At 39.9% G+C, this 15674-nt stretch overlaps 1 protein-coding gene across 5 annotated transcripts in view; it reads right to left on the bottom strand.

The window, feature by feature from the left end:
- The window catches only part of Bruce (BIR repeat containing ubiquitin-conjugating enzyme), a 268342-nt gene that overhangs the window by 131562 nt on the left and 121106 nt on the right, over positions 1–15674 (bottom strand). The gene's annotated exons all lie outside the window — the stretch shown is intronic.

Raw genomic sequence — 15674 nt, forward strand, 5'->3', positions numbered from 1 at the left:
TTTGGCGGCCGCCGTGGTTTGATGGTAGCGTGCTCCGCCTGCCTGGGTTCACGCCCCAGACAAACCAACATTCCAATTTTAGAAACAAGTTTTTTCACTTAGAAGCAAAATTTTCTAAGCGGGGTCGCCCCTCGGCAATGTTTGGCAAGCACTCCGAGTGAATTTCTGCCATGAAAAGCTTCTCAGTGAAAACTCGTCTGCCTTGCATATGCCGTTCGGAGTTGGCATAAAACAAGTAGGTCCCTCCCGCACATTTGTAGGAAAAATTAAAAAGGAGCACGACGCAAATTAGAAGATAAACTCGGCTTAAAATCTCTTCGGAGGTTAGTGCGCCTTACATTTATTTTTATTTACTTTAGCTATTTTTAGACCTGATGTTACACCCCTTTCGTATTTGCAACATTTTTCCATTTCGTATTTGCTAAAAAGTGATATAAATTTAAATTTTCCCAATGCAACCAGTGTGCCGCTCTCATATTTTCTTTCGTACCAAAAGACGAACAAATTTTGTTCTTGGCTTGATTTACCTATTTTAGGTAGGTAGCCCTTTGCCCAGATTAGTATTTTAGGGGAAGGCAGAGTAAGAGGTAAAAACTGCTTAAAAGTTATACAGATATACCAAAGCTAGGGCAAAGCAACGTCTAAGCTAGTCTATCTATAATATAAAAATAAGTCGCTGAATTTGTTGATAAGCGCGAATCTTGAGAAGTAAAAAATCATAAAATTGTAACGTAGCAAAATGCCACGTCACAATAACCTACTCACAGCCCTAACATTAAATATATACATACCCTAGCATGAAATATATACATACCCTACGATCGCCTTGCACAGCGAATAACCATGCGCACATAATATGCTAATTAAATATACATACCCTTGCACAGCGAACAACCACACGCACATGGTATGGCAAGTACCAACAGTGAACAACCAAACATACTCAGCACGCGTGGTACTGACTACCTTAAAAACTGTATACACTGCCAAGTATGTAATGGCAAACGCCATCACTTACTGCAGACTTCACCTAGGTAAATAAGGCCGAGGCCAACTTACGATGGTAGGTATCAAAAGGGTCCCAAGGTGAATGGGAAACTCTCAGCGAACCCATCGGGCTCATGGATCTCCCCCCACCTATGGGAAACCAACCTTTTGCACTTGGGCTCTACTTGAGTGACATGCCAGGCCCAATATCAATACGGGTGGCATTTGTCGCGGACAGTTCACCAAGGGTTGCCGAGGGTCATCTCGCTCCCCCGCTCCCTGGTTGAAGTACCGAGCCATATGCAAGGGTGGACTTTACTACAACACTCATGGTCGCTAGGACTCTTGTCCGAGGCTCTCTGAGAGGAGTACTGAGTCTACCCAGCAACAAATGGGGATGTCATAGGGCGCGGACGGTTCACTCAGGGTGGCCGAGGAGCATCTCCCTCCCTCGCCACCTGATTGGGGTGCCGAGCCGAATGCAACGGTGGACTTCACTACACAGCTCATGGTCGCTAGGACTCTTGTCCGAGGAGTACTGAATCTACCCAGTACCCATGTATACACATATATTTGTACGTTGGGTATTACTAACCGAGATACTTCACCTAGGTCGAACCGCGCCCTTCCTGCCGCCCCGTCAATCGTTAGCCATAGGAACACCACCGTAACCCGCCTGAACCAATCCGAGGAAGTTTTCTCTGGGGGTAAGATACTATTTGAGGATCATCACCACCGTTCCCTGAGAACCGCGACCCGTACCGTCATTTCCGAGACCCGCTTCCGTCGCTCCTGCGCTATCATCCGTGGCATCTCTCTCCCTCTCTTTCTCTGACATAAGAGGCTGTCGGCATCGAAAGTCAAAGCCGCATCGTGTGTATGTGCATCTCTCTCCCTCTCTCTCTCTGGCATAAAAGGCTGTCGGCATCGAAAGTCAAAGCCGCATCGTGTGTGTACGTGTTCGGAACAAAACAACAACTAATTGTGTTATTAATTGGTAGAGGTTAGTGGGACCTTCGCCTGATCCTAGAGCGGCTGAGCTCATCTCAGCCTTCGACAAAACCCACCTCACAAAATGTTTGTTCACAGCTATAAATTTAATACGGATGGATCGATTGGAACATTTCTTCTTTGCAGTAAAACTTTTAAATATTTACCTTCGTTCTGCATTTAAAAAATTCCTCGTACCTTTCTAATATAAGCAAAATTTATTAACAAAAGTAAATTTTTTACCAAAAATGAAGTGCGTCTGTTTGTTCGCTGACAACTGTGCGAATGAACTTGCTTTGAGTGGGTCATTATGTGTCACATACGTAAATACATAGTTCGCTAGCGTTATTTAACTTCGGGAATACATTTACAGGTATGTATATCTATACGCCGCCGATAACCCCGCCGCCGATTTGCGACGTTTTTCGCACGTCGCCGCCAAATGTCAAAAATTTCAGCGCGGCGGCGGTGTTCGGCGCGTTACTGTATTTTCTACTCTTAGGACTGTCTACGCCATTTATTGTTCATCTAGAAAATTGGCCCGATATGGGCGAAAGGGGTATCAAGGGATGCGCATCACTGCCAGTTATAAAAATCCAATTGCGAAATGTAACACTTTCTAACCGTTCAAAAGTTATTTGAGAAAACAGGCGCTTTCAATGCCAGCATAACACAGATTTCGCATCACCGAATTCACCAAGTTATTAAAACAAAGCACTTGAAGAGAAGTTATATAATAAATTTAAATGCTCACTTCGCATAATTTTTTCAAAAAATTAATAAAGAACAATGAATTTAAATAAAATGTCCCAAGTCGAACATATGTATTTTCAAATTGTCAAGTTGTTATAAAAGCAAGTTACCCGAAAAAGGTGCCGAATTTAATATCCCGATTGGCTGAAATAAAAAGCGAAATCAGTGATGCATAATCCTTTAGTAGGCTCCAGTGGTTTAAATTCTCCTTTGAAATGATTCTCAGCACATACTTAAGTTCCATATACATATTGTGACGAATATTAGCATCACTACACACGCATATGGCTATAAACTACAAATATGCATGCGCTCATATAACTAATTACCAAGCAGGAGATACAAGAGTTCTAGAAGGTGAAACGTCTAGACCTGTGGAGAAATATGCGAACGAAGCAAGGGAGAGTATAAAAGCAGCGCAAGCTGAACAATCAGTAATCTGTTTTGATTTATAGCGTTTTCTTTTCTGAAATAAATTGTTGCCTAAGTAAATGGTAAAGCCTTAATAGAGTTACTCCTACCCCAGAAAATGTTCAACATTTATAGTGCATACAAAGAACATTTCAACTCACCATATTCACTCATATCACAAATCACACAAGAAGATTGCGCATTGCGCATGTAAACATTAGATCAGCTCTTTTTTATGGGCAATTCTTACGTCATTTTACTTTAGCTCTTGTTTTTTTCTCTCTCTTCGGAGGTTAGTGCGCCTTACATTTATTTTTTTATTTACTTTAGCTCTTTTTAGACCTGATGTCACACCCCTTTCGTATTTGCAACATTTCTCCATTTCGTATTTGCTAAAAAGTGATATAAATTTAAATTTTTCCAATGCAACCAGTGTGCCGCTCCCATATTTTCTTTCGTACCAAAAGACGAACAAATTTTGTTCTTGGTTCGATTTACCTATTTTAGGTAGGTAGCCCTTTGCCCAGATTAGTATTTTAGGGGAAGGGAGAGTAAGAGGTAAAAACTGCTTAAAAGTTATACAGATATACCAAAGCTAGGGCAAAGCAGCGTCTAAGCTAGTATATCTATAATATAAAAATAAGTCGCTGAATTTGTTGATAAGCGCGAATCTTGAGAAGTAAAAAATCATAAAATTGTAACGTAGCAAAATGTCACGTCACAATAACCTACTCACAGCCCTAACATTAAATATATACATACCCTAGCATGAAATATATACATACCCTACGATCGCCTTGCACAGCGAATAACCATCCGCACATAATATGCCAATTAAATATACATACCCTTGCACAGCGAACAACCACACGCACATGGTATGGCAAGTACCAACAGTGAACAACCAAACATACTCAGCACGCGTGGTACTGACTACCTTAAAAACTGTATACACTGCCAAGTATGTAATGGCAAACGCCATCACTTACTGCAGACTTCACCTAGGTAAATAAGGCCGAGGCCAACTTACGATGGTAGGTATCAAAAGGGTCCCAAGGTGAATGGGAAACTCTCAGCGAACCAATCGGGCTCATGGATCTCCCCCCACCTATGGGAAACCAACCTTTTGCACTTGGGCTCTACTTGAGTGACATGCCAGGTCCAATATCAATACGGGTGGCATTTGTCGCGGACAGTTCACCAAGGGTTGCCGAGGGTCATCTCGCTCCCCCGCTCCCTGGTTGAAGTACCGAGCCATATGCAAGGGTGGACTTTACTACACCACTCATGGTCGCTAGGACTCTTGTCCGAGGCTCTCTGAGAGGAGTACTGAGTCTACCCAGCAACAAATGGGGATGTCATAGGGCGCGGACGGTTCACTCAGGGTGGCCGAGGAGCATCTCCCTCCCTCGCCACCTGATTGGGGTGCCGAGCCGAATGCAACGGTGGACTTCACTACACAGCTCATGGTCGCTAGGACTCTTGTCCGAGGAGTACTGAATCTACCCAGTACCCATGTATACACATATATTTGTACGTTGGGTATTACTAACCGAGATACTTCACCTAGGTCAAAGCGCGCCCTTCCTGCCGCCCCGTCAATCGTTAGCCATAGGAACACCACCGTAACCCGCCTGAACCAATCCGAGGAAGTTTTCTCTGGGGGTAAGATACTATTTGAGGATCATTACCACCGTTCCCTGAGAACCGCGACCCGTACCGTCATTTCCGAGACCCGCTTCCGTCGCTCCTGCGCTATCATCCGTGGCATCTCTCTCCCTCTCTTTCTCTGACATAAGAGGCTGTCGGCATCGAAAGTCAAAGCCGCATCGTGTGTATGTGCATCTCTCTCCCTCTCTCTCTCTGGCATAAAAGGCTGTCGGCATCGAAAGTCAAAGCCGCATCGTGTGTGTACGTGTTCGGAACAAAACAACAACTAATTGTGTTATTAATTGGTAGAGGTTAGTGGGACCTTCGCCTGATCCTAGAGCGGCTGAGCTTATCTCAGCCTTCGACAAAACCCACCTCACAAAATGTTTGTTCACAGCTATAAATTTAATACGGATGGATCGATTGGAACATTTCTTCTTTGCAGTAAAACTTTTAAATATTTACCTTCGTTCTGCATTTAAAAAATTCCTCGTACCTTTCTAATATAAGCAAAATTTATTAACAAAAGTAAATTTTTTACCAAAAATGAAGTGCGTCTGTTTGTTCGCTGACAACTGTGCGAATGAACTTGCTTTGAGTGGGTCATTATGTGTCACATACGTAAATACATAGTTCGCTAGCGTTATTTAACTTCGGGAATACATTTACAGGTATGTATATCTATACGCCGCCGATAACCCCGCCGCCGATTTGCGACGTTTTTCGCACGTCGCCGCCAAATGTCAAAAATTTCAGCGCGGCGGCGGTGTTCGGCGCGTTACTGTATTTTTTACTCTTAGGACTGTCTACGCCATTTATTGTTCATCTAGAAAATTGGCCCGATATGGGCGAAAGGGGCATCAAGGGATGCGCTTCACTGCCAGTTATAAAAATCCAATTGCGAAATTTAACACTTTCTAACCGTTCAAAAGTTATTTGAGAAAACAGGCGCTTTCAATGCCAGCATAACACAGATTTCGCATCACCGAATTCACCAAGTTATTAAAACAAAGCACTTGAAGAGAAGTTATATAATAAATTTAAATGCTCACTTCGCATAATTTTTTCAAAAAATTAATAAAGAACAATGAATTTAAATAAAATGTCCCAAGTCGAACATATGTATTTTCAAATTGTCAAGTTGTAAAAAAGCAAGTTACCCGAAAAAGGTGCCGAATTTAATATCCCGATTGGCTGAAATAAAAAGCGAAATCAGTGATGCATAATCCTTTAGTAGGCTCCAGTGGTTTAAATTCTCCTTTGAAATGATTCTCAGCACATACTTAAGTTCCATATACATATTGTGACGAATATTAGCATCACTACACACGCATATGGCTATAAACTACAAATATGCATGCGCTCATATAACTAATTACCAAGCAGGAGATACAGGAGTTCTAGAAGGTTTAACGTCTAGACCTGTGGAGAAATATGCGAACGAAGCAAGGGAGAGTATAAAAGCAGCGCAAGCTGAACAATCAGTAATCTGTTTTGATTTATAGCGTTTTCTTTTCTGAAATAAATTGTTGCCTAAGTAAATGGTAAAGCCTTAACAGAGTTACTCCTACCCCAGAAAATGTTCAACATTTATAGTGCATACAAAGAACATTTCAACTCACCATATTCACTCATATCACAAATCACACAAGAAGATTGCGCATTGCGCATGTAAACATTAGATCAGCTCTTTTTTATGGGCAATTCTTACGTCATTTTACTTTAGCTCTCGTTTTTTTCTCTCTCTCTCAGTTAACTGTGACGTAGATGCGCAGAACGAAGCAATTTTGAACGTGTGAATGCGTAATCTGGGTAGGTGATTTGTGCACTCATATTAACGGAACTTAAGAGCGAATTGAGAGTTTCACAGAGTTGCACTGCCACACCGCCATTTTATTCAGGGTAAAAGTGTTACGCTTTTGCGTTGCGAGCAGGCAACAATTTTCACAAGAGAACGAAATACCCCGTAAAGGCGTTGCCTGTTTTTTAGAATAGAACAACCCTTGCGCGGCGTACAAAAAGCGTAACACTTTAGCCAGAAAAGAAAACGCTATTAAACACGCTATTAGTTGTGAAGTATAATTGTGAAGTACTACTCGCAAAGTAATCTAAATAAAGACCAGTATACTGAATAATGGAGTGATTTATTCAACAGTTTATAGATTGAACGTTAGCAGAAGGTTTCAAATAAGCGGAATTTCCCTAAATTCGTTACAATATCTTCAACACGTGTGAGAAGGGTTTGAAAAATCACTTTATTTGCTGAGCTATAAAATAGCGTCTAAAATCTTAATTTTGATTTTCACACTTCATCTTTCAACCCCCAAGTCTCCCGGTTAGACATTTCCTAAAGTTGCCGGCCCTATCCCCAACTAGTCCCTTGGAGTGAATCACATTAGATATAGCCTATCAACCATGTTTAAATATGACCTACACGTGACGGCTCCTGTTACAAATGTGAATACGTAGGCACATTTTTTAACCAGTAAGGCTTTGTCCTTCGCAGGAACACTCAAAATGGTGAAGCAAAAGCTTTCTCAAGACAGTCGAGCAAATTACCGGGTATTCTACTAGCCTAACGAAGGGGGTAGTCGAACTATTCTTTAAACTGAAGGCGGTCATCCATAATGAGCTGTTATATCATAAAGCCGGACACGAAGACTATTGACGTCAATGTATCGAACACAAGCGTCTGCAAATTTTGGTCTACATTTAAATTTTCAAAACTTTTATCCGCGGTCCTTGTAAAGTTTAAATTATGTAGATGCGCCAAGTATTATACGATGTTCGCCCATGATTAGTTAATTAATATGTATATATATATCTATATAATATTGTAACGAATTTACTTGCAAATCCCCTTATTTGCAATCCTCTGCTAAGTTCGAATCACTAAACTGTTGAATAAATAACTCCAATATTGAATGATGGAAAAATGGCCTTTATTAAAGTACTTCACAATAACACTTATACTTTGCTACTCGCTGGCTTAATAACCAAACTGATTAATAACTCAAATGAAACTCTACTATTGGCCGCCAGATCGCGTGCGTAAGCAAACTGATTGATAGCTCAACTCAAACTGAATTACTTCTTACTTGCCTGCCCCGCTTTTATAGTTTACGCTGCATACTTCTAGGCTCTTCGATTTCCAGAACTTACTAGTTTGTTTCGGCTACAAAATCGCCAGCCACAACTACGTGCACAAATTATTGCTCTCTCTTGTGACAACTCAGATAAGATATATGCATGTGTTTGTGCATTGCCGCTCCGCTGCTCGTATACGTACATATGTGTAGACGCAATTATTTATTCGTTTATGTAGATACATAATGATTGAATTATTGATGTGAATGTTTGTAGTTTACAGTCTCTCGCGCATACATAGGCGTATAAGTAAATGCATCTGTGTGTGACATCTTTCGGCTGCCTTATATATGTGTATATATGATTTGATTATTGACGTAAATACTGCTTATCGTGGCCTTGGCATTGCCTTAGTGGTGGTATAACTTAGTGATGTTAATATCCGTGACACTGCCCTCCACCTAAATCTGATCGTCCCGATCAGACAAATTTCCCGATCTAACTGCCGCTAGCATCTCCAAATGTACCACTCTTCTAATCCGTGGTTTCCCAGTGGTTTGTATGCGGTAGATGGTATCACTGATCTTCTTCACAACTTTGTACGGGCCTTCCCAACTGCACCGAAATTTGGTTGTTTAACAGTACCAAATCTCCCGCCAAGAAACCTTCCGAATTAAAGTTCTTGTCATGCCAGTGTTTCATCTTACTACTCATTACCCTGGGCCGTTCCTTCACACTCTGTTGTTTGGTCAATGAACCACTTCGTAGAGCTTGAAACTACCCTCGCATTCTTTCTCGGAAATTCGTTGCTTCGTTTTCCTGCGTCTTTTAGGTTTTGTCAATGCCAGTGTATCTCTCGCAGGTACTTTTGATTTTGATTTATTTGGCCCATTCGATCTATCAACTTTTGCCTTTGACTTTCGTGGTCTTTGTCGAGTCTTTTCCACCAGTACCCGATTACTGCTGAACCCTTTTTCCAAACTAAAGTTAAGTGGTATGTCCTGGTTCTTATAGCGCATCATTTTTCTCCGCATATCGATCCTAACGTCATGGTCAACCAAGAAGTCCACTCCCAATATTACTTCATCAACGATCTCCGCCACAACGAATTTGTGTAGAACCATGACTTTCCCAATTAATACCTCACATACCACTTCGCCTTGGACTTGATTATATTCGCCTGTGACCGTACGCAACCTTCCTCCAGGTAATGACTTTACTCTCCTGTAGACCAAATCAGATCGAATCAAGGAATGAGATGCCCCCGTATCTACAGTCAGTACACGCTCTTTACCATCCACATTCCCTCTGACGGTAAGACTGCTTGATTTCCTTCCAATTTGCGACACAGATATCACAGGACATTCAATAGCCGGGGCAAGTTTTCGTTCTGTACATTCGACACGCTCTTGCTCATTTCCGCCAGCTTTGCGTTTACGGCCACCCACATTGTTGGAACTATTAGGACCAAGATCGCAATGACGTGCAATGTGACCTGGGTTGCCGCACTTGAAATATTTAATAACTCCGGCATTCTTCTGTTGAGATCCCTTCAGTGCTTCCAAAATTGTGTCTACCCACTCTGGCCTTTCTACTTCCACACGGCGTGCTTTGAAAACTGGCTTACACAGAAGCGACGCTGTTTCCTGAATCAGAGCTTGTGACACCGTTTCTGCGAATGTTGGCTTTGGGTTTGCGTATGTAGCTCGCTTTGTTTCGGCGTCCCGTATGCCATTTATAAAGCTCTGAATTTTTACCCTTTCAGTGTATTCCACGGGTGCGTCCGCATTCGCTAAATGTGCTAGCCTTTCAATATCCGACGCAAACTCTTGCAATGTTTTACCAGGCCTCTGGAAGCGGTTCAGCAACTCCATTTGGTATATCTGTCTCCTATGCTCAGTTCCGTATCGTCTCTCTAGAGCAGCCATCAATACTTCATAATTGTTCCGCTCTCCTTCGGGAATCGTCTGTAGGATTTCCGCTGCTGGCCGCTTCAATGCCACGAACAATGCAGCAACTTTATCTTCCGCATTCCAGTTGTTCACTGTTGCGGTCTTCTCAAATTGTAGCTTAAAGAACTGGAAAGGAACAAACCCGTCAAAGGATGGTGTTTTTACCTTTGGATTACTCGTTGAAACTGCTGGACGATTTAGTTGTAACTGCTCGATACGTCCTCTCAAAGCATCCACCTCGGCCTCGATTTTATCCTGTCGACCACTGAAGCCTTCATGAAACTGGGTTAGTTTTTCTTCCATATGCGCTTCCAGTTTAGATGATATACGGGCTTCCTGCTCTTCTAGTTGTGTGGAGATCTGAGATGATATCTGTGCTGAAATTTGTGCTGACATTTCCGAAATACGTGTCTCCTGTGATTCAATCTTCGCTGTTATACGGTTCTCCTGCGATTCTAGTTGTGATGCCATATATGTCTTCTGCTCTGCAAGTTGAGATGACACTGTCGATGTTTGAGCAGATATTGCAGCTAAAATAATGTTCAAGTCTGTACTGGTAACCGTCTGCGATGTTTCGTTTTTCTCTTCAATTTTTGTTGTCTCCTCGCCATCAAGATGAAAGACATACTCTTCCACATCAATTCCTTCTGCTTCCATTGCCTCTCGTAGCCGTGCCTGAAGTTCGAGTTTATCGCCGCTTGTATTCAATCCACGGCTCTCCAACTCCTTCTTCAGTTGCGGGATTTTCAATTCACTTAACTTTGCCATGTCCTTGTTGTCCTCTGGAATTTATTCAACAATCCCACTTCTGACACCAATTGTAACGAATTTACTTGCAAATCCTCTTATTTGCAATCCTCTGCTAAGTTCGAATCACTAAACTGTTGAATAAATAACTCCAATATTGAATGATGGAAAAATGGCCTTTATTAAAGTACTTCACAATAACACTTATACTTTGCTACTCGCTGGCTTAATAACCAAACTGATTAATAACTCAAATGAAACTCTACTATTGGCCGCCAGATCGCGTGCGTAAGCAAACTGATTGATAGCTCAACTCAAACTGAATTACTTCTTACTCGCCTGCCCCGCTTTTATAGTTTACGCTGCATACTTCTAGGCTCTTCGATTTCCAGAACTTACTAGTTTGTTTCGGCTACAAAATCGCCAGCCACAACTACGTGCACAAATTATTGCTCTCTCTTGTGACAACTCAGATAAGATATATGCATGTGTTTGTGCATTGCCGCTCCGCTGCTCGTATACGTACATATGTGTAGACGCAATTATTTATTCGTTTATGTAGATACATAATGATTGAATTATTGATGTGAATGTTTGTAGTTTACAGTCTCTCGCGCATACATAGGCGTATAAGTAAATGCATCTGTGTGTGACATCTTTCGGCTGCTTTATATATGTGTATACATGATTTGATTATTGACGTAAATACTGCTTATCGTGGCCTTGGCATCGCCTTAGTGATGGTATAACTTAGTGATGTTAATATCCGTGACAATATAATTGTATATTTGACTTCCAATCATAAAGACTAATAACAACAGTAGATAATTTATTTAATCTTAACAATAATAATATTAATTATAATTATCACAACAATTATTATAATTATGGCATCTATTTTGTCCAAAAAAACCTTAAGAGAAGAGAAAATGCTCACCATTCGAATGCGGATTTGACCCTAAATCATCATCACGTTTACCTTTCTCTTTACGATTCTTTTTAATTACCATTATTTTTTTAATCTTTGATGTAGAAATTGCATTAATTTTACCTATAATCATAATTATTGTGATATCCACTTAACCCCCTTATGATTTCGAGAGCGGCATCCTTGGCCGAATTTCAAGGTGTTTTTTGGTGTAGCTCGGAAGCATAGCGCGACGAAAAGCTTCCGTCAGAAAGTCTGCAGAACTACACCTAGAGCTTCTAGGAAAGTGACGTCAACGAATGTATGAGTTCAAAGTCGCAGTCCAATGGCTTCCGTGCTGGCATATGGTATAAGGGACAGGATGCGTGGTAGCGACTGGTGGACGGGATTGCTACTGTTCGCACGTCGGGAATTGTAGCTCCTAGAAACAACCGAGTAAACTGAAGGCGCCCTTTGGCGCGATCAACAATAAGCCAGCATTGATGGTAATCGTTAAAACTGTGCCACGAGAGTCATGAATATTAGTAGATAATTGATAGCAACGGTAAGTCGCATTTGTGCGTGACCAACATGTAGCCACAAATGATTTGAAGAAATGGTGCCGACGACGGGTATTAGAGTTAGCCCAGAACATCTCCTTCGGTGAAACTACGCTACAAAAGTGTGACCATTTTAAGAATTTCTCCCTCTCTCCGCAAGGAACTACTCCCGAAATTTTCTGAACGATACGCGAGATTTTTAGGCAAAAACCGCGGATTTTAGCGAAACGTAAATTTCCTTAAATACATATAAACAAAACCTTTCCAAACATTATTATTTTTTTTTAATTCTCGATTTACAAGCCTCCCAGTAACTCATCCGCAAGTTAATGATATTGTTCCGGATCGTCAAACCTAACATTGACGTCAGCAGTATGTTTCCATATTCATTAGTTGTGGACAATGTGTTACTCTGAAGTCCAGCCACTCAATTAAGAGGTTTACGCCGGGCACTCAATCGGCGGCGCCGGCGCGCCGACAAAGTGATCGGCGTAAACCTCTTGTATGTATGGATATATGTATGTATTTCCATTCCATATCAGCCTGACATACATATGTATGTAAGTTAATGCTATATAAATGGTTAAGAATGCGTACATACATCTCTTGAAAAATACTCCTTCGTAAAAAATTTTAAACATTTCGTCAAAATTCGTAAACAAAAGTTCTATTTTTTTGTATGTTTGTATGTATATGCTAACGTTTGTGCACTAATGAGATTTATAGCGTTTTCTTTTCTGGAAAAAGTACTTCACCGGGTATGTCGTTCTTGTGTGAAAATAATTGCCTGCTCGCAACGCAAAAGAATTACACTTTTACCCTGCATAAAGTGACGGTGTAGAAGTGTAACCCTGCTAAACTAGCTAATAGTGACAATTTAGTTTCGTTACTTCACAAATTTGTAGCGAAGAAAATTTAAATAGAGTCAATAATTGCTCATGAATATCAATCATTATTATTTGTATCCAATTATGTAGGCTAATCCGATCTAATATGTGTTTAGTGCGAATGAAACATGTAAATTCCACTGTTTTAACCCAACGTTTCGCTAATGGTTATTAGCTTCTTTAGGGGTATATAACATTTATTCAATCTGTCCAACAACAAAAATAAATATTTTGTTAAAATTAAGTTTAATACATTTCGTCGAATTTGAGTTTTTATACTCACAAAATTGCTGTTTTCCGGAATCGTTACTAATTTTACTTTATGTACCATCCACAGTGGATAAATACAAGTGTGTTGACTTCTTTCTGACAGGCATTCGCTTAAGTTAGCATAACGGGAAAATCTGGGTTGCCATTGATGTTTCGGTTGAAAACGCTCAATTAGAGTTCTGTGCAGGGATGTAAAAGTTTGAAACAGGGTTTATGTAGTCACAAAAGTGTTGCTCCTGTTCCACAGCATTTTAATTTTATATCATGGCGAAAATTTTTCAGTTCGGAGCCGGTGTTAAGCTCATGAATTCTTGATAATAAGTATAAATTGGACATACCATTAAAACAATCAAACATAGCTATTGATTTTCATTAAAAGTTTAATTTATTAAATGAGGCTACTCCTCTAAGTTTAAAAAGCATAGAAAACGTAGAGTTTTTCAAATTATTGTGAAAAATTTTTTAAACTTAACAACAGAGTATACAGTAAAATATTGTCTAGGATTTCTGTACCCAAGTTCATTATATTTGTGTAATACAAGAATCTGGTAACAACATTTTTAAATGAAAAAACAACAATGTTATTGCGAAAAAAATGTATCTAATAGTCAAACTTTCATTCATTCATATTTTTGCTGTTCCTTTGGTTTGCTTCCACTCACAGCACCGTTCTATTTGCGGGAGACTTTCACAGCTACAGAAATTAAGGCGGATTTACATAGACGCTTTGGTTGTGTTGCATCGATCTGAAACTGTGGCAGGCCCATGATATAAAATTTAGACTCCTTGCCATTTTCTTCGTTTTGAAGCGATGAAGAAGTTGTAAATCCTCATTTGAGAATTTCTCAACTTTTGGAGTCCCTTAACATTCAACAAACTTTGCTTAGCAAGATAAAGGAGCTGCCATAAATTTAACTCATTTTTCGGGCGAAGCATCTAAAGATTTACATAAACGCTTTGGTTGCGTGCCTACGCTTTGACAACGCCATACGAAAAACAATGAAACGCCTTGCGTTATCTTTGCTTTGAAGCGACCAAAACGTTTATATAGTTTTGCCCTTATTCATTTGCGTAAACAGCCATAGAAGTGAAATTTTTCCAGAGGGAAACATGTTACACGTGTGGCGCTTTATACTACAAATCTTCTATTATTCATATTTCCGCGGAAATATATGCACCTATTTCATATGTAAATACTACAAAGTTTTATTAAACTATTAAATGCAACTCAGCTTAAAGTACTCTTACGTACCAAAAATGCAACTCTAGGTCTGAGATTTGTATCAGGTGAGCAAGGCTGTTTGTAATTTTGACGTTTATCGCTTAGTTGGCACACTTGGTATTGTACACAATGGTACCATCTTCTGTGGTAGCATTGTCAATACTAAAAACTAATTACTATGTGAAAATTCATAAACATAAAACATAGGAAGCTGCAATGTTGTCTTCCTGTTCCTTTTTATTCATTGTTATTTCTCTTTTCTGCAGTATTCTTAAGCTTTCCAGTGTGTATCTAGTTTTTTCTCTTATTTCCTTGTCTAGAATTCGTGTATTTGCAGTCAGCTATGTGACCATTAATTGCTATGTGTTGTGCTAGGGCAGTGTTAGTTTTTTGCTTTTTGATGTCCGTTTGATGTTCTGCTAGCCGAGTACCTAGCGCTCTTTTCGTCGTTTCTATATATACCTGTTTCACTTTCTTCTCCTGTACATTTAATTTCGTAGGCGACATTGCTTTGTTGCCGTTGCTCAATTGGACTTTTAGTGTTGGTGTAAACGCAGGACAAAGTGTGGTTGGATTTGTAGGCAAATGAGATGTTGTTTACTTTTGTTAGTTGGTGATCGATCAAGAATTATCACATCTTCCTGAAGATGGCTTCAGATTTAAGCCGAAATATCGGGAAGTTAAAAACCAATGCAATTTAGACATTGTGTTTTATTTAACCACGGCCTTTAAGCTCACAAAAAAGTTTTTATTTATATATTTTAATAATTTAAAAAATCAAATTCGACGAAATGTATTAAACTTAATTTTAACAAAATATTTATTTTTGTTGTTGGACAGACTGAATAAATGTTATATACCCCTGAAGAAGCTAATAACCATTAGCGAAACGTTGGGTTAAAAAAGTGGAATTAACATGTTTTATTCGCACTAAAAAACATATTAGATCGGATTAGCCGAGCTTATAACTGGATACAAATAATTCCTAAAGAACCGATCATACAACCAAAAGCATATTTAATCATTATAGACAGCGCGTTTGTAAAAATCAGCTGATACACGGGGTAGCCATTTATGTTCTTTTCATGCTTTATAAAAGTTGACACTGGGGTAGGAGTAACTATATTAAGGTGTTACCATCTATTTCGGCAAAAATTTCTTTCGGAGAAGAAAACTATTAATTCTTCAATATTTTTATACTCAGCTGAGCAGAGCTCACAGAGTATATTAACTTTGTTCGCATAACGGTAA

This window comes from Eurosta solidaginis, chromosome 1 (genome assembly GCF_040869045.1).
Source record: "Eurosta solidaginis isolate ZX-2024a chromosome 1, ASM4086904v1, whole genome shotgun sequence".
NCBI lineage: Eukaryota > Metazoa > Arthropoda > Insecta > Diptera > Tephritidae > Eurosta > Eurosta solidaginis.